At 33.1% G+C, this 23873-nt stretch overlaps 1 long non-coding RNA gene across 10 annotated transcripts in view; it reads left to right on the top strand.

The window, feature by feature from the left end:
- The window catches only part of LOC140515949 (uncharacterized), a 59651-nt gene that overhangs the window by 23269 nt on the left and 12509 nt on the right, over window positions 1–23873 (top strand). For 9 of the 10 annotated variants that reach the window (XR_011971208.1, XR_011971205.1, XR_011971211.1 and 6 more), the window contains 2 exons: window positions 479–589; window positions 1567–23873. The exon at window positions 1567–23873 is cut by the window's right edge and continues 12509 nt beyond it. This is a non-coding gene — a long non-coding RNA (uncharacterized lncRNA). The remainder of the gene's footprint in view (window positions 1–478; window positions 590–1566) is intronic. The other variant, XR_011971214.1, reaches the window with a different exon arrangement.

Genomic DNA, 23873 nt, shown 5'->3' with positions numbered 1-23873 from the left:
AACTTAGGCTCTAAACCTCCTGCTCAGAAGGGAAGAAGAAATTGTGACTAGCAGGACCTCATCTCCAGAAAATCTGAGGGTTTCAGTGGTTGGCAAGCCGGAGAAGTGTTAGCTAGTCACAAGGCTACCAAAACAACTAATGGGATGTTTTGTGCAATAAAAAGATGGAGGAGTGACCAAGACTAGGGAAGAGAGATTCCTGTGATGTTCTTCCTGGCTTGGGCAACTTCTGCATTGCTGTGGTCCATTCTGGGTACCATATTCTGGGAAGGACAGTGGAGAGTGAGAGAAGTCCCAGGAGTCCAACCAGGATGGGGAAGGGACTTCAGTGTATGCCATAGAAGGATCATCAGTGGCAATTAGTGGGTACTTAGGTTGGAGAAAAGAAGACAAGACTGGGGCTAACATAGTTAGCTTAGAGAACTTGAAGACCTGCCATGTCAAAGCCGGATCAGACATGTTCTCTTTGGTTCCCAAGGACAGAACTAAGAGCAATCAGGAGAACTTACAAATGGACAGACTTTGACTTCATGTAAGGAAGAAACCATGGAGTTATTGGGGAGAAAAATGGAAGTTGCTACCTCAGGAGGTAAATGTTCCCTCCTAATAGAAGGCTTCATGGAAAAGGTAGAAGGACCCTTCATCCAGTCATTTAAGAGGGGACTTTTGTTCAGTGACTTGTTGGACTAGATGTCCTCCATCATCCCCTCCCAACCTTAGAATTACATTACCTCCAGTTCCTAGAGAGCTACAAAGGAGAGGTGTTTACAGATGAGGTTGGAGAGAACAGAGGTCCATAGCATTGGATGTGTCTATTGGGCCTCTGACCTTATGTACAAAGATATTGCCAAGATAGGTATGGTTGTGGTGATATGATAGGGAGGCGGAATCTATGTCTAATAGACACATGTGACAGATGTTTAGTTGGGATGCTAACAATTAGAAATCTGAAGCATAGACATGTATTGGAAGGCTGAGAGAAATTAGAGAGTTGTAGGATGGAGGTGAATCAGAAAAAAGAGTTCTTATTTTGAAAGTGCTTTTATAATCCTAAAATGTTATATATGCATGTGATTTGCTGTCAATGCTTATGGTAATAATTACCACTCCTTCTAAGAGGTCTAGCTTGGCCACTGTTCTGTGGACTAATCATGGCCTGAGACTTGAAGGAAGATCCACTGAAAAGCAGTTTGGCATCAGATCAGCTGCACCCACAATAAGCTCATATACAAGTTCTGGGAATAATCCAGTTTCTCCCACCTGCCGCCTTGTCTTGCACCTGGATCTCTGTTTTGTCCATTCCTCTCCTGTCCCCAGACCACTTTTTGTTTGTCATCCTCATTCCTCCCTAGGGATGAACTCATTTTCTTTAGATGTTGCCTTTTGCCTGGCACCAGATTCAAGTTCCTAGGCCATCTCTCCCTTGCCCCATCATGAACTTGACATGTGGAGACATCCACTTGTTGCCTCATTTCTGTCCAATCCCTGGGGGCTAGGTCATCCTCATTCTGAACCTACCTGAGACCTGCCTGTAATAAATCCATTAAACCAATTTTTCCCTTCCAGGACTCTGCAAGTCACCTGCATCACATTTCCAGAGCATCCAAAGAACACAGAAAGAGGAGAGTTTGGTAGAATTGATACCATGTTTAATTTGGGGGGATGATTATTATTAATATTAGTAGGATTATGGGGGTAGATTATACCACAGAGACAGAGTATAAGGGGAGACTTTCTGGACAAATGTCATCTGAAGATGAAGGTAAGACTAGAGGAACCAAATCGATGTGTATTGGGGCTGAGGTAAGGAGAGGGCCAGTGGAGAAGGCTGCCAGGGCCATAAATAAAATGCAGAGAGGCATGACTGAATGTTTCTAAGGGAATTGCCAAGGCAGGGAGGGTGTCAGTACAAAGACACAGAAGATGTATGGTTGGTTCAAGGGTAAAGAGAGCTATGCAGGCAGATGTAGTTGGTACTAAGGATTAGTATAGAAGTAAAGCTCAGATATTTATTAAGACTGAGGGGGCAGATAACAAGGTGCAGGCAGTTGTATATAAGGTACCAAGATAAGTATAGAGATTGAAAGCAGATGTACATATGGGGAAAGGGGCAAAGTGAGGGGAACTACAGAAGTGTAGGACAGATATGTATTAGGTACCAGAATGAGTACAGAGTGGCAGGACATATGCATATTATGGCCAAAACTAAGGAAAAAGCTGCAGGAACAATGAGGAAAAAAGCAAGATTACTTGCTCTAAAGTAAGGGGACTTTGGTTCAAATCCTGGTGCTGATATGGTGACTTTATGGAAGCCATTTACCCTCCCTGGGCCTCAGTTTCCTCCTCTATAAAACAAGGAAGGTTAGAGTTACCAATGTGCTAGATGTGAGATGAAACTTCAAAGATATTTTTGTTTGCATTTCTCTTATTTTTAATGATTTAAACTCATCGTTCATAGGACTGCTAATAGTTTGCAGTTCCTTGGGGAACCAGTGGTTCATTTCCTTTGACTATTTATCCATTCTGGTTCTTGATTCTTAATGTATTTCTGTTAGCGCTTTATATACCTAGGCTATGAGACACATATTAGCGACAATTTGCATATTTGATGCAAAAATTTTCCCCAATCAGCAGCTTCTCTTCTTAGACAAGCTATATTGATTTTGTTCCTTCAGAACCCTTTTAACTTTATGTAACCAAAATGATTTATTTTATCTTTTGTTGGATTCTACCCCTTATTCTGTTAAGAATCTTCCTTATAGAATTCTCATGATCCCCAGCAAAACTTATCAGTGCAACCTAAATCAGATGGGAACATAATTGGAAAACACTTAACAAAATAAAGGAAAGCATAAAACCACATAAATAATGTTAATTTGTGGTTTTCTAAGTCAACATGTAGCCCACAGAGACCTTGTTTCTATTTTAAATTGAAAATACTATTTCTTATTTGTTGTGATTTTGCCTTGTTCATTTTCTTTTGGATATCCCAATTCCCTCCTTATTCTTTTTTGAGCAGAGTAAAAGTTTTATAATTTTGTCTGTCTTTTAAAAGAACTTTTAGTTTTTTATTTTAGCTATTTCTCTTCTAATTTTCAAAATCTCTTTTGTGCTTACTTTTGAGTTTGTTTTTTGTTGATTTTCTCGTTTAATTGTCAGTTCACCTCATTCCTGAACTACTATGATAGCCTGCTGGTGTCTCTGCCTGCCTCATATCTCTCCCCACTCCAGTCCATCCTCCATTCAACCATCAGAGTGATTTTCCTAAAGCACAGGTCCAACCATGTCATTGCCCCTACTCAATAAACTCCAAAGACTCCCTATTGCCTCCAGCATCAAGCATGTCCTGTTTGACATTCAAAGCCCTTCAGAACCTAGTCCCCTCCTACCTTTCTAGTCTTCTTACACGTTACACCCACCACCATGTTGTATTTGGTCCAGTGGCACTGGCCTCCTGGCTGTTCCATGAAGAAGACACTCTTTCTCTCAACTCTGAGCATTTTCTCTGGTTGTCCTCTATGCTTAGCTAGAATCTCTGTTTCTTCAACTCCGCTTATTGACCTCCCTGACTTTCTTTAAATTCTGAGTAAAGTAGCATCTTTATAGGAAGTCTTTCTCAGACTTTCTTAATTCCAGTACCTTCACACTCTTAATTATTTCCTATTTATCTTGGATATATCTTGCTTTGCATATATTTGTTTGCATATTGTCACCCCTATTAGATTGTGAACTCCTTGAGGACAGAGACCATCTTTTGCCTCTTTGTATCCCAAGGGCTTAACATAGTGCCTGGCATAGGGTAGGAGCTTAATAAATGTTCATTGGTTGATCTTTTCTTGTCTTTAAGGAATGTATTTTTGCAGAGATATGAATTTTCCTCACTCTGAGGACTGCTTTTGATGAAACCTTGAAATGTTGATGTTTTCTCATTGTAATTTTACTCTTCTGTATAATAATTCTTTTGTTTCTATGACTTGCTCTTTGAATAACTCATTTTTCAGGATGTCATTATTAATCTTCCACTTGGGCCTATATCTTTTGCTTCAATCTCCTTTATTAATGACTGGTTTTGATGTTGCCAATTGCAATATATGTTCTTACTCTTCCTATTTTGTAAAACTCATTTATAACATATTTATGACCTAGCATATCTTCTCTTTTGGTAAAGCTATCATCTGGCAAGGAACAACCATATATAATCTCTAATATTCCCATTTGTAAGATACCAGAAACCTTTGGGCTGTAACAAATAGTTTGTTCAGGTCAATATTTCTTCTTTATTTTTTGTTTAGATTCGTCCATCTTTGAAAGATGACCATTAAAGGGTACTGCAATTATTGTTTTACTCTCCATGTCATTTCACTGTTATAAAAGGTATTATGTCATTAACTGTTCACTTTTGAATTTACACAGTATGTGATTTTGTTCTTTTATGTTCACAACTGATATCTATTCAGTGATTTTGGTTCCTTTAATAAGAAAGTAGTTTCTATGTTTCTCTCTCTGGATACAACTCTTTTTTTTTGCTTGTCTGATGTTGCAATGTCTATTTTTTGTATCACCTTTTGTTTCACCAATTTTTGTCCAGTCTCTAATTTTCATTTTGTATGCATATTTTACATAGGTTTTTTCGTATACTGGAGATTGTCCAATTTGGGTTCTTATCCATCATTCTCTCTCATTTTGTTGTACTCTTCCATCCATTCATATTGAGATTTTTGATCACAAGTCTTGTGTTTTCCTTCATTTTTTGTATTGATTTTTATCTGCCCCCTCTATTAAGTTACTGCTTTGTACCAGCATATAATTTTGCTCCTAATATTTTGATGCTAATCTACCCCACTGTCACCTGATCAAGTGATGCCATTTGTCTACCCTATCCCAAGTTCTCTGAATTCACTTATGTTTTTATTCTATTTATTTAGTGTCTATCAATTTTTCACCTATTTTTCTCTGTTCACTTTGCTTGTACAGAAAAGTGAGCAGTTCAGATGGATTATTTGTGCCCGACTTCTGGTAGAGCATTCCAAGCTCATATTAGTATGATCAACCATAGTTGGACACATTGAAACTTGACTCTAGAGTAGTGATATGATTTTGGTCCTCTGAGAATAAAGGACAACAATCGACTAGTTCAGAATCTTTCCTGTCCTCTTCCCCACATCCCCACCATCTTACCATTTTTTGTCATTTTCTTGCACTGCTCTCTGTTCAAAGAATTTTCCTTTGCTTTGTCATTATCTTTATTTAGCTTTCCTTCAATTTGTTTTTCAATCTTGAATTTTAAGTAAACCTCCACATTGTCACTAAATAGGTATAATTTTGTCTCCTCTTTGCCTGTGTTTATCTTTAGTTTTTTTGTTTTGCTAGCACTAGCATTTCTAGAACTATTGTGTCAAATAACAGTGGGAAATGGAAGGGGGGATATAGTGCCCTTGCTTTATTTCTGCATTTATGAAGAATGCTTCTAATATTTTGTCACTGAACATAATGATACCTTTTGGTTGGAAATGTATAAGTTTTATCATATTTAAAATGGCATTTCTCTTCCTATTTTTATAGGTGTTTCAACATGAATGAGGGTCATACTTTTTCAAAGGCTTTTTCTATATTTTTGCCATACAATCACGAGATGATGATTTTTAAAAATACATGATGAATTTATGCCAAACTTTTTCCTGATGTTAAATCATCTAAGTATCCCTCAATAAAATATGACATAGCCATAGGGAATAATTTACAAGATATATTAATATAGTCATTTTACTAGGATCTTAACTATTTTGAATTAACATTTAATACTAACATAGTTTATATTTCTCTTCCTTTATTCTTTCTTGGCTGTTTATCAGGACTGTGATAAAAGGATTTTGGTAGACTCTTTGTCTTCTCATTTTTTAAGGATATGTTATGTTCTGCAATTAATTATTCTTTAAAAGTATGATAGAATTCATCCATAAATCCATTTGTGCCAGAGGTTTCTTTCTTTCATAATCCCTTTAAATCCCACTCGATTTCATTTTCTGACAATAGGTAATGTTAGACCTTGATTTCATGCCCTACTCTTTTTGCTGTTTTATATTTTGGGAGATACAGCCTCCATTTCTTTGAAATCTCGATTGTGCTAACATGTACTTGTGTGTACATTAGGTTATAAAAGTTCTTTATTTCTCTCTTGTTGTGATTTTGCCTTTGTCTTTTTTATTCTGACAATTTGATTTCTTTCTTGCTCTTTCTGATTAGATTAGCTAAAAGTTTTGCAATTTTGACAGTCTTTTCTTTTTCAAATTCAAGAAGCATTTATTTTAATAGTATTTTATTTTTCCAATTACATGTAAAGACAATTTTCAACATCCATTTTTAATAATATTTTGAGTTCCAAATTTTTGTCCCTTTCACCTTCCCCTCTCCCTTTCCCAAGATGGCAAGCAATCTAACATGTTATGCATGTGAAATCATAATTTCGACCATCTTTTCAAAGAACTTTTCATTTTGGATGTCAGTTCTATAGCCTTTTTAAAACAATATTTTAGCTAATTCCCTGATTATCACAATTTTGTCTTGTGTTTATTTTGGATTTCTTTCTTTGTTGATTTTCTTGTAATTTGATATGGCAGTTCAGTTCATTATTCCTCTATTTAATCAATGTACGTTTTTGAAGATTAGCTTCTTTTTTTTAGTCTGAGAATTGCATCCAGAAATTTTGGAACGTTTTTCATCATTATTATACTTTTTTAACATAATTATCAATTTGTTTCTGTGATTTGTTCCTTGACTAACTCATTTTTCAGGATGTCATGGTTAATTTTCCTTTTGGGCCTGTAACTTTTACTTGCATCTCCTATATTAATGATAATTTTCAAAATGTGATCAAGTGCAATATATGTCTTTACTCTTTCTACTTTGTAACATTCCCTTAGAACTATTGTTTGCCCTGACATATCTCCTATTTTAGTAAACCTATCATCTGTGACTAAAAAATCACATATAGTCTTTTATGTTCCCTTTTGTAAAATAACAGAAGTCTTTCCACTCTTATATGAATATTTTTTTCAGTTCTATATTTTTTTACATTGGTATATGTCTTCTTGTAGTTCAGCTAAATTTTCCCATTTGAATTTGACTTCATGCTATTTTCTGCATATATTTTCATACTGATATTTATTCATTGGCTTTGGCTCCTTTAAATCGAAAGTAGTTGCTGTGTTTCTCTTAATTTTATGTGTCTTTTTGTTTCTCTGATACCATGACTGCAACTCCATCTTTTTCTCTTTCTTTCTTTTTAACTTCCTTTCTCCCTCCTTCCCCTCCCCTCTTCTTCCCTTCTTTCCCCTGCCCTCCTTCCCTCTGTCTTGTCTCTTTCTGCCTCTCATTCTCCCTCTCTTCTTCCCTCCTTCCTTCCTTCCCTCCTGCCTTCCTTTCTTCCTTCCTTCCTTTTTCTTATCACCTATCTTATAGCCAATTTTAATCTAGCTTGTCATTTTCACTCTGTTGTGAGTATTTTATAAGTTTGGTGGTAGGGTGTATTTTGTATTCAGAAGATTGTTAAGCCTTGGCTTTTGTCCATTTACAACTTCTTTCTTCTGCTACATTATTTGATCCAGTCACGTTTAAATTTTTGATCATTAGATTTGTGTTTACCTCCCATTATTTTTTTTGAGGTTTATCTGCTTCCTTTATTAAGTCAGTACTTTGTACTTGAAAATAATTCTGCTCCTAATGCACTGATGCCAGTCTACCCCATAGACTCTGTCCTGATTGCCTTCTCTGATTTCTCTGCCCTATCCCAAATTCTCCAATTTATTTCAATTTTATTCTTTTTCTCTATCCATCTCTCTCCCCCATTTTTGCACATTCGATTTTCCTGTCCATAAATTAAACCATTCAGAGTCTCTCCTTTCCTTTTCCCTTATTACCCATTTTTTTTACTTCCTTTCATTGTTCTTTCTACGTTTTCCTTTGCTTTTTCCCTTCACTATTTATTCTTTTCCATTCCATTTTGAATTTGGCATTGTAAGTTAAAGACCATAGTGTCACTAAATAGGTGTAATTTTGTCTCCTCCTTGTATGTGTTTAGGTCCTTAATTTCTTTCTTTTGTCTTATTGCTAGCACTGGCATTTCCAGAACTATATCAAAGCATAGTGTGAAATTGGGGATGGGGGAGAATGCACGTTGCTTTATCCCTCTATGTAATAGGAATGCTTCTATTATTTACCACTTTAAATAATGATACTTTTTGTTTTGAAATATATAAATGAACCCTTTTTTCCCTAGGTTTTTATGGTTTTCAACATAAATGAGCATTGTTCCTTTTCGAAGACTTTTTCTGTGTCTTTTCAAATAGTCATGATTTGGAGCTAGCATTTTTTAAGATATAATTTATTACTAAAATGAATTACTAAGTTATATAAATAGAAAATATATTAAATATTCTATGAAATATTAAATTGCAAAAATGGGTAATTAATTTAAATTTATGTTAAATATTTTAATGTTAAATTGTTATATTAAGCATACCAAACACTTTTCCTAATGTTCAGTCATCCTTGCATCCATCCTATAAATCCAATCTGATCACAGTGAATAATTTATTGGATATAATACTGTAGTATTTTTATTTTGGTATTATTTACATTTCTTTATATCAACATTCTTTAGTACTATATTTCATGCATAGTGTATTATAATATAGTATATTTTCTAACAAGCTAGGACCTTTCTATTGTGTGTTTTTAAAATGTCAGATTGATGAGCTCTTCTTTTTAAACATCTTTATCACTACACAACAATCTCCCTTCATCATACTCCCTAAACAGAAGCCTTTCCCTTTAACAGAGTCAAATCAAACAAATCAACACCTTTTCAGAGTCTCAAAAGTATGGCTTATTCCGCATATCTTGTCCAATAAATCTTTTTTCCCAATGAGCTCTGCTAATACTCTGAAGAGAAACTATGTTCTCTTCCCACTGATGTCAGATTATTTCACAGATCACTCTAAACAGGTGGGGGGAAAGGTGGGGAAAAAATGTAACAACAAAATTTGAACATAAATGAAAAGTTACTGAATACCTTCTACCTGAAATGCTCCCAACCCAGAAGTATATTTCCCAATTCTCCACAAAAAGTTGGACACAACTGAAAGGACTGAACAACAAGTCTCAGTTTGATACCCTCTGCTCCAATCCCTCAATTTCTAATTCTTCCCTAGTTTTTTGGGGACTATATCTTATAGAAAGGATTCTGTAGACTGTTTTCTCATCTTTTTTTAGAATTTTTTTTTAGTAATGTGATTGATTTTTCTTTCAAAATCTGATGGTATTTACCCATAAATCCCCAGATTTGGTTTCATTTTCTGACGTGGCCAAAGGTTTCATTTTCTGACATTATATGGTCTAAGATTTCTATTAATGCTATTTTAGGTATTTTTGTGGCTTAAGCTTCTATTTCTTTTGAATTTTCTGTTGTTCTGCCATGTAACTGTGTATACAATCCTCCATTTCTCTGTTGTGTTTTTGCCCTGTTCATGTTTTCTTTTGGCCATTTTATTTCCCTCCTTTGGTCTTTAGGATTAGATTAACTAATGGATTTATGGGTAATACTATCAAACATTTTAAAGAACAAATAATCGTATTACAAAACTTATTCTATTCTAAAAAAAATGAGAAAGGAAATGGTCTATAAAATACTGTTGTAAGATAAAGTTTCTCTCTCCCCCTTCAAAAAAAACTGAGAGAATAAATCAAAGAATAATTACAGACTATTATTAAAGAATGTTGATATAAAAAGTTAAATATCATAACAAAATGGCTAGAGAAGTAAATATGCAATTAATTATTCACCATGACCAAATTGGATTTATACAAAGGATACAAGGATGATGGAATATTAGGAAAAAATATTTAACCTATATTAAAAAACAAAAATACCAATTCCAAATCCCATGATTATTTGATGAGATACAGAAAAAGGCTGAAAAATACAGCATTCAGTTGTGCTCAAAATCCTATAAAACATGGGAAGAAAAGGGTCATTTTTTAATCTGATAGTGTATGTGTGTGCATGTGTGCATATGTGTGTGTGTAAAAACCAGGAGATAAAACAAATATATAGTTGTGTGTATTATAACAGAATTTTGTAGACTGTTTTCTTTCCCATTCTTTAAGAGTAGAATAATCTTTGTAATATGATTACCTGCCCTTTATGTTTGATAGTATTTACCATAAATATAGACATTAATGTATATATTTGTTTAGTCTTCATGTTTCTGAGTTTGAAACCACTGTTGTAGTCTTTCTGTTGAACTCTTATTTAAGTTTTTTTTTTTACTTAATATTCATTAGTTGTCTGGTCTATAGCTCTTTGCTTTATTCTCTTGTGGGTTTTTTTTTTAATCAGTAATTATTTTCATGTAAAAGGATTTTATTAGACTGTCTTCTAACTCATTTTAAAAATAATTGCTGTTTTGTGGAAAATTATTCCTTAAGAGTTTTATCCATAAATCCATAAGGGGCATGGTTTTCTTGCTTTTGTAGTAACATTTTTGTTGTAACTTTAAAGCTCATTCTATTTCACTTTTTGAAATTAGGACATGAGGTACTTTTTCTCAATTTCAAGTTCTATTAATTTGGCTATTTTATATATTGGTAGATAAGGCTCCATTTACTTTAAATTTGCTGTTGTGCCTGCATGTAATAGTGTATACTAGGCCACAAAACTTTCTGTTTCTCCTCTGCTATGATTTTGCCTTGTTATTTCTTATTTTAGCAATTTAATTTCCCAACCTCCTTTTTTATCAGATTAAAGATTATTTTTTAATTATGTTTGTTTTTTCAAAGAACTTTTATCTGTGTTTGTGAATGCTATCACCTTTTTTTGTTATTTTATTTATTTCTCTTCTACTTTTCAAGATTTCCTTTCCTGTTTATTTTAGGTTTCTTTGTTGATTTTTATTTTTTAAATTGCCTCTTCAGATCATTAATCCCTTCTTTAATTTCATTAATATACATTTTCAGAGACATTTTTTCTCTGAGGATTTCTTTAGTTACATCCAAGAAATATTGGGGTTCTTTGCTCTTTGTTGTCATCTGCCTTCACATCAATTTTCTCTCTTTGGTAAATTTTTTAATCCACTCATTATACATGATGTCATTATAAATTCTCCATTGCATGTGAATCTTTTGGTCGCCTCTCCTTTATTAAGGACTATTTTTGTGCTTTTCACTTGTAATGTGAAAGTATTAAGTTATAACACATCCTAATAACTTCTCTGTGGCCTAGCACATTTTCTACATATCACCTAGTACTGGGAAACATATATCTTTAATATTTCCACTCAGAAAATTACAGAAGTCTTTCAACTTCAACATCAATGTTTTGTTATGTCCTCTATTTTCTTTTCATTTATCTTTCTTTTACATTAGTGAATCTTGGAAAGATGGACCTTAAAACATCCTAAAATTAATTACATTGCTGCCTCTCTTTTCCTAATCCTGTTAATATTTCCTTATTGAATTTGGATGCAATTATTAATATTGGTTCATTGACTATGTTTCCTTTAAGCATAAAGTCCTTTCTGTGTTTCTCTCTCCTGATATTTTAGTCTTAATTTTTGTTTTTTTCTGATACCATAGCTGAAATTCCTCCTTTAAAAAAAACCCACATGCTGTGTAGTGAGTTTTGATCCAAGGTCTCATTTTCATTCTGTATAATTGTTTTAGATGAGTTTCTTACATACAGAAGATCAGTGGGTTTCAGTTTTTTATCCATTCAGTCTCTTTCATTTCATTGTGTTACTTACAAATCCAATCATGCTCAAATTTCTCTTTATTATATTTGTGTTATTTTTGATTAATTTTTGGATTCTTCTCTTCCCTTAAGTCAGTATTTTACACCTATAAATATTTTCTTGATAATACCATGACAATAATTAACCCCATAGGGTCTCTCCTAATCCTCTGTTTGATCTGTTTGCCCTATCCCAAATTCTTTGAATCTGCATTATCTTCCCATGGGGCAGGTAGGTGGTACAATAGATAGGTGACCTGGAGTCCAGAAGAACTGAAGTCAAATCTGGCTTTAGACACCTAGTTGTGTGACCCCAGGTAAATCACTTGATCTCTGTTTACCTCAGTTTCCTCAGTTGGCAAAGGGAGATATCAGAATCTGCCTCACATGGTTGTTGTGAGGATCAAATGAAATATTTATAAAATGCTTAGCACAGTGCCTACCATGTGGTAAATACTATAAAAATGGCATCTATCATTATTGTTATTGTTATTATTATTGTTTTATTTGTCTATTTGTCCCCCATTTTTGTTCATTCTCTTACTTTTTTATTTTTTTAGCTCTTAATTATTTATTTTTGGTTTTCAACATTCATTTCCATAAGATTTTGAGTTGCAAATTTTCTCTCCATTTCTACCCTCTGCCTACCCCAAGATAGTGTGCATTCTGATTACCCCTTCCCCCAACCTGTCCTACCTTCTATCACACCCCACCCTTCCCTTATTCCCATCTCCTTTATTTTATTGTAGGGCAAGATAGATTTCTATACTCCATTACCTGTATTTCTTATTTCCAAGTTGCATGTAAAAACAATTTTTAACATTAATTTTTAAAACTTTGAGTTCCAACTTCTCTCCCTTCCTCCCCCACCCACCCATCCCCATTGAGAAGGCAAGCAATTCAATATAGGTTATATATGTGTAGCTATGCAAAAGACTTCGATAAAAGTCATGTTGTGAAAGACTAACTATATTTCCCTCCATCCTATCCTGCCCCCCATTTATTCTATTCTCTCTTTTGACCCTGTTCCTCCTCAAAAGTGTTTATTTCTAATTACTTTTCCTCCCATTTGCCCTACCTTCTATCATCCCCCCAACCTCCCTTATCCCCTTCTCTCCTACTTTCCTGTAGTGTAAGATAGCTTTTCATAGCAAATTGAGTGTGCATATTATTCCCTCCTTAAGCCAAATGTGATAACAGTAAGGTTCACTTTTTCCTTCTCACCTCCCCCATTTCCCCCTCTATTGAAAAGGCTTTTTCTTGCCTCTTTTATGAGATAATTTACCAAAATCTGTTTCTCCCTTTCTCTCACCCCTTAATTTTATTTTTTTAGATATCATCCTTTCCTATTCAACTCACCTTGTTCTCTCCATGTGTGTGTACATATATATATGTATGTATGTATGTGTGCATGTATGTATGTGTGTATGTAATCCCTCCAACTACCCAAATACTGAGAAAAGTTTCAAGAGTTACAAATATTATCTTTGCATGTAGGAATGTAAACAGTTAAAATTTAGTAAGTGCCTTATGCTTTCTCTTTCCTGTTTACCTTTTTGTGCTTCTCTTGATTCTTAGGTTTGAAAGTCAGATTTTCTATTCAGCTCTGGTCTTTTCATCAAGAATGCTTGAAAGTTCTCTATTTCATTGAATGACCATATTTTCCCCTGAAGTTTTATACCCAGTTTTGCTGCGTAAGTGGTTCTTGGTTTTAATTCTAGCTCCTTTGACATCCAGAATATCATATTCCAAGACTTGTGATCCCTTAATGTAAAAGCTGCTAGATCTTGTGCTATCCTAACTATATTTCCACAGTATTGAATTGTTTCTTTCTGGCTGCTTGCAATATTTTCTCCTTGACCTAGGAACTCTGTAATTTGGCTGCAGTATTCCCAGGAGTTTTCCTTGGAATCTTGTTTCAGGAGGTGATCAGTGTATTCCTTCAATATTTATTTTAACCTCTGGTTCTACAATATCAGAGCAATTTTCCTTGATAATTACATGAAAGATGATGTCTAGGCTCTTTTTTGATCTTTGTTTTCAGGAAGTCCCATAATTTTTAAATTGTCTCTCCTGGATCTATTTTCCAGGTCAATTGTTTTTCCAATGAGTATTTCATATTGTCTGCTATTTTTTCATTCCTTTGGTTTTGTTTTGTAATTTTTTGATTTTTCGTAAAGTCATTAGCTTCCATCTGCTTCATTCTGATCTTTAAGGAATTGTTTTCTTCAGTGATCTTTTGAACATACTTTTCCATCTAGCCAATTCTGCTTTTTATGGCATTCTTCTCCTCATTGGCTTTTTGGATCTCTTTTGTCATTTGGGTTACTCTATTTTTTAAAGTGTTATTTTCTTCAGCATTTTTAGGTCTCCTGTAGCAAGCAATTGACTCATTTATCATGATTTTTCTTGCATCACTCTCATTTCTCTTCCCAATTTTTCTTCTACTTCTCTTACTTGATTTTCCAAATCCTTTTTGAGCTCTTCTATGACCTGAGACCAATTCGTATTTTTCTTGAAGGCTTTGGATGGAGGACCTTTGACTTTGTTGTCTTCAGTTTGCATGTTTTGGTCTTCCTTGTCACCAACGTAAGATTCTATAGTCAGATTCTTTTTCTGATTTTTGCTTATTTCCCCACCCATTTACTTGACTTTTGAGCTCTTTGTCAAGGTAGGTCTCTGCTTCCAGTGGGGGTGGGGCATGTATTGCCAGCAGCTCAAACCCTCCACAATCTGTGGGCCTACAGCTCCAGAAACAGTGGCTGGCACTATCCCTAATTCTGCTGTGGCTCCTGTGGGTTCCTCTGCCCCCTCCCCCCCTCTGTACCCTGGGGCTGGGGTCTGACCACTCTACTATCTCACACTGGTCCCACAGGTTTTTCCCACTGACCTTCCAATTTGTCCTCAGCATTTTGGGGTCATGAATTATGGAAACAGCCACAGATGCAAGAGATTCCATCCCCTCAAGGCTTGCTCAGGTCCCCTCTGAGCCCCTCTGTGTCAGTGAGACCAACACTGGACTGCAATCTGCTCCCAGCATTGCATGATAGGCACTTCCTGGTGATCTTCCAGGCTGTCTTGTCTGAATGAAGCAGATTTGCTTTACTCCATCATTTTGTGGGTTCTGCAGCTCCAGAATTTGTTTAGAGCCATTTTTTACAGATATTTGACTGGAGTTGGGGAGAGCTCTCTAGAAAGTCCATGTTGTTACTCCACCATCTTGGCTCTGCCCTCCATTCTCTTTCCTACTCCATTAAAGTGAGTAGTTAGACATCTTCCATTCTCTTTCCCTACAACTTCTGATTTATTTTTTCATTTTTTCTCACTGTTCTCCTTTCCAAAAAATTTTCCTTGATTTTGTCTTCCTCTGTATGTTTCTTTATTTCTAGTCTATTTTGAGTTTTGAATTTAAAATTAATTACTGTTTTCTCAACACACAGGTATAATGTTGTTTCATCTCTACCCATGTGTGTACCTTTAATTTCTTTCCTTTTAATTATTTCTAGCATTAATATTTTTGGAATTATTACATCAAGGAAGAGTGCATAAAGAAAGAGCCTTGCTTTAACCTGCATTTATTAGGAAAAATTATGGTGTTTTAACATTAGAAACATTACTACCTTTTGGGTGATGCTGCATACCCTTTATCAGACTAAAAATGGTTCCTTCTTTCCAGTGTTTTGTACGGTTTTCAGCACAAATGATTGTTGTACTTTGTCAAAACCTTTTTAATGCAACTTGTCACATAATCATATAAATCTGAGGTGGAAGTTTTGTTTTCTAATATAGCTAATAATCTGAATTGTTTTTCTATTGTTCAATCATCCTTGTATCCCTTTTATAAGTTAATCTTGGTCATAATAAGTAATTTAGTGAATTATTTAATATTGCTACAGTCTTTAACAAAAATTTCATTAAATTAATTTAACTCAATATTTATTAGCAATATAGTCTATATTTCTCCTTTGTTTTAGTCTTCCCTGCTTTTTTCAAATCAGGACCCTTATCACAGAAAAATGACTTTTGCAGACTTTTATTTCTCAATTTCTTAGAATAATTTTTATCATTATTGTTACTTAAAAGTATAATAGTATTCATCTATAAATCCACTGGGAACAGAAGCTTCTTTTATACTTCCTTCAAAACTCATTTAATTTAATTTGCTGAAAACAGATTGTGAAAGATCTTGACTCTATGTCCTACTTTTTTGCTATTTAATATTTTGGTAGATATGCGTCAATTTCTTCAAAATTCTTAGTTGTGCTTAGCATGTACTTGCATGTACACTGAGATAGGAAAATTCTTTATTTCTCTTTTGCGGAGTTTTGCCCTTGGTCATTTTTATTCTGCAATTTGATTTTCTTCTCTCCTTCTAATCAGATTAGCTATCAATATTTCATTTCAAAAAATTTTTAAACAACTTTAAATTTTATATGTTTATAGTCTTTTTGTTTTGAATTGCAGGTATTTGACATTTGATTTTAATAATTTCTTCTTGTATTTCTTTTGGCTTTGTTTCTTTATGATTTTCTTGCTATATAATTTGTCTGTTCAGATCTTCATTTGTCTATTTTTTTAATGTACGTTTTCAGAGATAAGATTTTTGTTTCTGAGGTCTGCTTTAGCTGCATCCCAGAAAGTTTGGAATGTTTTTTCATCATTTTTATACTGTTTCACATAATTATCAATTTGTTTCTAAAATTTGTTATTTGACCAATTCATTTTTTAGGATATCATGATTAATCCTCCTTTTGGGCTTATATCTTTTGTTTGAATCTCTTATATTAATTACCTTCATTTTTATGTGAACAAATGCAGCATATGCATTTATACTTTCTACTTTGTAACATTTATTTATAACTTCTCTGTACCCTGGCATATCTTCTATTTTTGTGAACCTATCTGGCACTAAAAACATATATAAGCTTTAATTTATAAGATGGCATAAATCTTTTAAGATCTAACATCAGTGGCTTTCCAGTTCTAGATTTTCTTTATAATTTTAGATTTGTCCATCTCTGAGAGATGAACATTAAATGTCCTGCAATTATTATGTTGCTATTTGTGTCTTCTTGTAATTCAGAATTTAGATGTTATGCTATTCTGTACATGCACATTTAATGAAGCTTTGCATTCACTGACTATGGTTTCTTTGTGTAGAAAATGGTTTCTGTGTTTCAATCTCTTGGTATTATGAATCTTTAGTTTTCTCTGTCTGATACTGTGGTGACTACTTCTGCTTTCTTCTTTTCCTTTTCTCCCCTTGTATTACCTATTTTGGAGCTAATTTTGACTGAAACTTTCATTCTGCAGGAGTATTTTAGATGTAGGTTGTTTATTATTGTTGTATTATACTATATATTGTTGAATATTAGCTCTTGTCCATTTACTCTGCTTTTCATTTAGCTACATTATTTCACTGATATTTAAACTTTTGATGATTAGGCTTGTTTTTTCTTCCATTTGTTTTTGTAATGAGTCTTCTGCTTCCTCTATTAAGTCAGTACTTTGTACTAGGTGGCGCAATGGATAAAGAGCTGGGCCTGGACTTAGGAACATCTGAGTTCAAATCTGGCCTTAGACATTTACTAGTGACCCTAGGCAAGTCACTTAACCCTGTTTGCCTCAGTTCCTCAGCTGTAAAATGAGCTAGAGAAGGAAATGGACAAATACTGCATTATCTTTGCTAAGAAAATTCCAATTGTGGTAAGAAAGAGTTGAAAATGACTGAACAACAACAACACTTTGTACTTACAAATAGTTTTGCTCCTAATACCCTGATGCTAGTCTACTGCAAAGGCTCTGTCCTCAGTGTCTGCTTTGATTTGTCTGCTACTTCCCAAGTATTCTGAGTTTACTTCTATTTGTATTCTATCTCTCTATCCATGTATCTATCTTTATTTTTCTCTCACCTTTGCCTACTTTCTTTCTCTGTCCACAAACATAACAGTACAGAGACTTTCCTCTTCTTTTCCTCTTATCCTCAATTTTTTATTATTATTTTCCTTCACTGTTTTTATTTCCAAGTTTTCCTTCACTTTTCCTCTTCATTATTTATCTTTTTCTAGTCCGTGTTGAATTTGGCATTCTAAATTGATGACTATTTTGTCACTAAATTAATTTTTTCCCCTTTTTATATGTTGAGGTCTTTAATTTCTTTCTTTTGTCTTGCTGCTAGTACTAGAATTTCCCAAACTGTGTCAAAGAAGAGTGAGAAAGTACAGGTAAAAGAGGAGAATGTATCCTTGCTTTATTCCTGTATTTATTACAAACACTTCCCGTGTTTTACCATTTGAAATAATGCTAACTTCTGTTTTCTGATATATATATATATATATATATATATATATATATACACACACACACATATTCATTTATTCAGAAACATATGTAAAAACAAATACATATGTATGTGTGCATATATATGTACATACATATATGCAGACTCTACCAAATTCAAAAAATGGATGCTTTGGAGGGTTTTCAGCACAAATGTGCCCTGTATTTTTGCAAAGGTTTTTTTCTATATCTTGTCAAATAATCACATGATTCAGAGCTGTTATTTTTCTATGTCAATAAGAATATGTCAATAACTATATTGACACCAACTTGGTGCTACCTTTTATTTTGCTAGATATATTTTCTTTATTAGATCAAAAAAGTCTTCTATTCCTATGCTTTATAAGGTTTTCAGTACAAATGAGCATTCTACTTCTTCAAAAGCTTTTTCTGTATCTTGTCAAATAATTGTGATTTGAACCTACTCCTTTTGGCTTTTAATACAGTTAGCTATGTTAAATGATTTTTCCCAATGTTCAATCATACTTGTATTCCTCATATAAATCCAATTTGCACGTAGTGAAATAATTTATTAGATGAAATGCTATAGTCATTTTGCTATGAAATTATTTAATTTCATATATGAATGATCTTTAATAATATTGTCTATTGTCATTCTTTGTTCCTTTATTCTTCCCTAGTTTTTTTTTCCAGATACTACCTCATAACAAGAATTGTGTAGACTATTTCCTTTCTCATATTTTTAGAATAATTTTTGTAATATATCTACTTGTTCTTTCAGAGTTTGATTGTATTTACCTATAAATTCATCAGTACTCAGACTTTTTTGGTAGTTCCTTTAAAGTTCATTGTTCCATTTTATGACATTAGATGGTCTAAGATCTTGTTTTCATGTCCTATTAATGCTGCATTTTTTGTAGCTAATATTCCATTTCTTTTGAATTCTCAGTTGTGCTGTCATATAATTGTATATACTAAATTATAAGGCTCTCTATTTCCCTGTTGTGACTTTGCCTTTTTAATTTTTATTTGGCCGTTTAATTTCCTTCCTTTATCTTTATGATTAGATTAGCTTTATGATTAGATTAGATTAGTTTCAATTATGCACATCTTTCCAAAGAATCTTTAGCTTTGCTTATGCACTCTATCTTCTTTTTGTTTTGTCCATTTCTCCTCAGATATTCAATATTCCCTCTTTTGTCCATATTTTAGTTCAATAATTTTCTTGTAAATTAAGTAGTCACTTCGTTATTCCCCCATTTTTTATTTTATTAATGTATGTTTTCATAGATACGACTTTTCTTCTCTATGAGGAATTATTTAGCTATATGCTAGAAGTTCAGGTTGTTTTCTATTCTTTATTTTCCTTTGCATAATTATTTTCCTATGATTTCTCTTTAAAGCACTTATTATTCAGGATCTCATTAAAAACACTTCATTTAGCCATGTGTCTTTTTTTATCTGAGAAACTGTCTATAAAAAATTTTCCCCAATTTCCTGTTTTCCTTCTAATTTTGGCAACATTACTTTTGTTTGTACAAAACCCCTTTAATGGAATCAAAATTATCCATTTTATATCTCTCAATGTTCTATATCTTTTGGTTACTCATAAAGTCTCTTATCCTTAAGTCTGATAGGTAATATGTTCCCTTTTCTTCTAATTTTCTTATGATACTTCTCTTTGTACCTAGATCATGTATCCATTTTGACTTTATCTTGGTAAATGGTGTAAAATATTGATCTATACCCAATTTCTTCCAGACTGCTTTCCAGTTTTCCTAACAATTTTTACCAAATAGTAAATTCTTATCCCAAAAGCTTAAATCTTTAAACACAAGGTTACTATAATTATTTACTATTGTGTATTATATGTCTACTCTGTTCTACTGATCTACTTTTCTATTTCTTAGCTCCTGCATTATAATATCGTTTAAGATCTGGTACTGCTAAACCTCCTTCCTTTACATTTTTTTTCACTAATTTATTTTATATTCTTGACCTTTTGCCCTACCAAATTGATTTTGTTGTTATTCTTACCGGCCAATAATTTTTTTTGATAATTTAATTGGGATGGCATTGAATAAGTACATGAGTTTAGGTAGAATTGTTATTTTTATTACCACAGATTTTATTCCAATTTTTTTTGCAAAAAAGTGGGGTACAACTATTATGTGAAGCTATTTTTAAAAACTGTCATGGGGTTATTTGTCTTTTAGCTTCCACCAGTCTCACATCAACTGTTCACTCACTGAAAACTGTCTTTCTGCCACTGTTTTCATGCTGTTCAATGAACACAATCACTTTCAGCTTGAAGCTCCCAGGATAGTTTTTATATTTACCCATAATCAGAAAGAAATGCTTTACACATTAATGTATTGCTGGCAGGCAAACTGTACAGTTTAGCTAGCCAGAAGATACAAGTCTTACCAAATCATAACTTACTCAAGGCAACTTCATCAGCCCACCCACTCCCCTTGCACCTATGCCTATGGTCTTCATTGGGTTGAGTGAAAATATCTTTAGCACTGCAGCACTCTAAACAAATCATGCTAGCTGACTTTCAGAAATATACTAACAATGTATATAAAAGTGCTGGTGCACTGAGAATTCTAGGATCACTCATAATGTACAAGAGATAAATGCCATATCTATATGCTACTGGTTAAAAACATTGCTGTTCTGTTTACCTTTTAAGCAGCATAACAAACAGACTTACACCTTGCTGTGATTATGTGATGAAAGGTCATAAACCAATTTTTGGATTGGTAAACAGGATGCAATGATTATGTGGTGGTGACAATTACCTGGTGAAATATGGTATATTGGCTCTGCCCACCCATGAACAATTAGTATTTCTCCAGTTATTTAAATCTGATTTTATTTGTGCAAAAAGTATTTTATAATTATATTCATGTAGTTCCTGGAGTTGTCTTGGCAGGTATACTTCCAGGTATTTTATACTGTCTACAGTTGTTTTAAGTGAGATATCTCTTACTCCCTCTTTTTGTAGAATTTTGTTAATTATATGTAGAAATTCTGATGATTTATGCAGATTTATTTTATATCTTACTCCTTTGCTAAAATTGTTAATTTTTTTCAACTAACTTTTCAGCTGAATCGCTAAGGTTTTCCTTGTATATGGTCAGATCATCTGCAAAGAGATAGTTTTATTACCTCATTTCATATTCTGATTCCTTCGATTTCTTTTTCTTCTCTTGTTGCTATTGCTGACATTTCTAAGAAAATACTGAATAATATTGGTGATGCTGAGCATCCTTGTTTCACTCCTGATCTTATTGGGAAGGCTTCTAGCTTATCCCCAGTATACATAATACTTGGTAATGGTTTCAGGTAGATACTTCTTATCACTCTAAGGGAAAATCCATTTATACCTATGCTTTCAAGTGTTTTTAATACAAATGAGTATTACGTTTTGTGAAAAAGTTTTCTGCATCTGTTGCTATGTATAGTTTACTTTTGTTATTAATATAATCAATTATATCAATAGTTTTCCTTATTTTAGACCATCCCTACATTCCTGGGATAAATCCCACTTGGTCACAATGTGTAATCTTTGTGATATGTTGTTTTAGTCTCCTAAATAGTATTTTATTTAGGATTTTTGCATCCATATTCTCTAGTGAAATTGGTCTGTAATTTCCTTTCTCCATTTTTGCTCTTCCTGGCTTAGATTATCAGCAATATATGTGTTGCATAAAAGGAGTTTGTTAGGACTCTTTCTTTGCCTATTATTCCAAATAATTTATTTAATATTGGAATTAATTGATCTTTAAATGTTTGGTAGAATTCACTTGTAAATCCATCTGACCCTGATGCTTTCTTTAAGGAGGCTCATTTATAACCTATTCAATTTCTTTTTCTAAAATAAGTTAATTTAGATATTCTATTTCCTCTTCTGTTAATCTAGGCAACTTAGGTTTTTGTAAGTATTCTTCCATTTCACTTACATTGTTAAATTTATTGGCATATAATTGGGCAAAATAACTCCTAATAATTGCTTTGACTTCATCTTCATTAGTGATACACTTAGTGATTTGATTTTCTTCTCTCTCTTTTTAAATCATATTAACCAATGTTTTACCTCTTTTATTTAAGGCTTTTTTTTTCATAAAATCAACTCCTAGTTTTATTAGTTAATTCAATGGTTTTCTTACATTCGACTTTATTAAAATCATCTTTGGCTTTTAGGATTTCCAAGTTGGGCTTAACTGGGGATTTTTAATTATTTTCTAGATTTTTAAAAATTGCATTCTCATCTCCTTCTGTTTTATGGGTGAGTCCATCCTATTCACATTCAGAGTTATAGCTATTAGTGGTGCATTTTCCTCCATCCTACTTTTCGTCACTGTTTGTCCTTCTCTCCTTCTCTTTTTACCCTATCTCTCCCCAGGCGTCTAATTTACTTCTAACCACTGCCTCCCTAATCCACACCCCTTCTAAGAAATCCTCCTTTATCCTCTCCCCTTATCCTCCTGTTTCTTGATCTGCACACCTAACAGTCTCTCCCTTATCCTATCCCTTCACCCTCCTTTTTCTTTGTAAATTAAGAAGACTTTTATCCCCTTCTAGATGTATGTTATTTCCTCTTTAACCCTGTTCAGATGAAAATAAAGTTCTAGCACTACCAGCCCACCTTCCTGTCTCCACTTCCATTCATGAATCATTTGTATGAGATAATTGTTCCATTTTACCTCTCTCCCCAATTTTATTTTTTATCACATCATACTCAATTCAATCCCAAAGCTTCTATGTATACTTAAGTATGATTTCATTAATTCTTCATTGATCTTTTACCTGACAACCCATATTCTTAAATAACTTCTGATTTTGCTGATTAATTCTATAGTCTTTTTGTTTTATATTTTAGCTGTTTCCATTCTGAATTTCATAATTTTCTCCTCTGTTTATTATGGGTTTGTTTCTTTGTTGATTTTCTTATTCTTTAACTTATCAGTTCAGTTCATTGTTCCTTTATTTTATTAATATATATTTTCAGTGATAAATTTTTATTCTAAGGACCTATTTAATTGCATTCCAGAAATTTTGGAACGTTTTTCATAATTATTATACTTTTTCACGTAATTATCCATTTTTTTCCTATGATATCTTCTTTGATCAACTCATTTTTCAGGAGGTCATAACTAATCCTCCATTTGAGCTGATATCTTTGACCTGATCTTTTTTTCATGTTTCAAATACAATATATGTATTTACTCTACTTTGTAACATTTATCATAACTTCTCTGTACCCTGGCATATAATAGAATACAAAACACATAATCTTAAATGTTCCTATTTGCAAGACGACAGAAACTTTTTGACTACAATGTCAAAGATTGTTGCAGTTCTCTATTTTCCTTCTTGTTAATCTGTCCTTTAGTTTTGTCCATCTTTGAGAGATAAAAAGTATCCTTCAATTATTGTTCTTCTATCTATGTCTTTTTGTAACTCTGTTAACTTTTCCTTTTTGAATTTATACTTTGTGTGTTTATATTTAGTACTGATTCATTCACTGACTTTGGTTCCTGTCAAGTGTAAAGAAGTTTCTCTGTTTTTCTCTATGGATATTATCAATCTGTAATTTTGTTTGTCTGATACCATGGTTGTAACACCGGAATTTTTTTGCTGTTTTTAAATTTTTTTTATTCATATACTATTTTGTAGCCAATTTTGATCTAACCTCTCATTTTCATTCTGTATGAGAATTTGAGATGTATTTTTTTGGTATTAAATTTTTTTCATACTCAGCATATTGTTAGGTTTTTGT

Source organism: Notamacropus eugenii, chromosome X (assembly GCF_028372415.1).
Source record: "Notamacropus eugenii isolate mMacEug1 chromosome X, mMacEug1.pri_v2, whole genome shotgun sequence".
NCBI classification, from domain to species: Eukaryota; Metazoa; Chordata; class Mammalia; order Diprotodontia; family Macropodidae; genus Notamacropus; species Notamacropus eugenii.
This window is presented reverse-complemented; position numbering and strand designations above follow the sequence as displayed.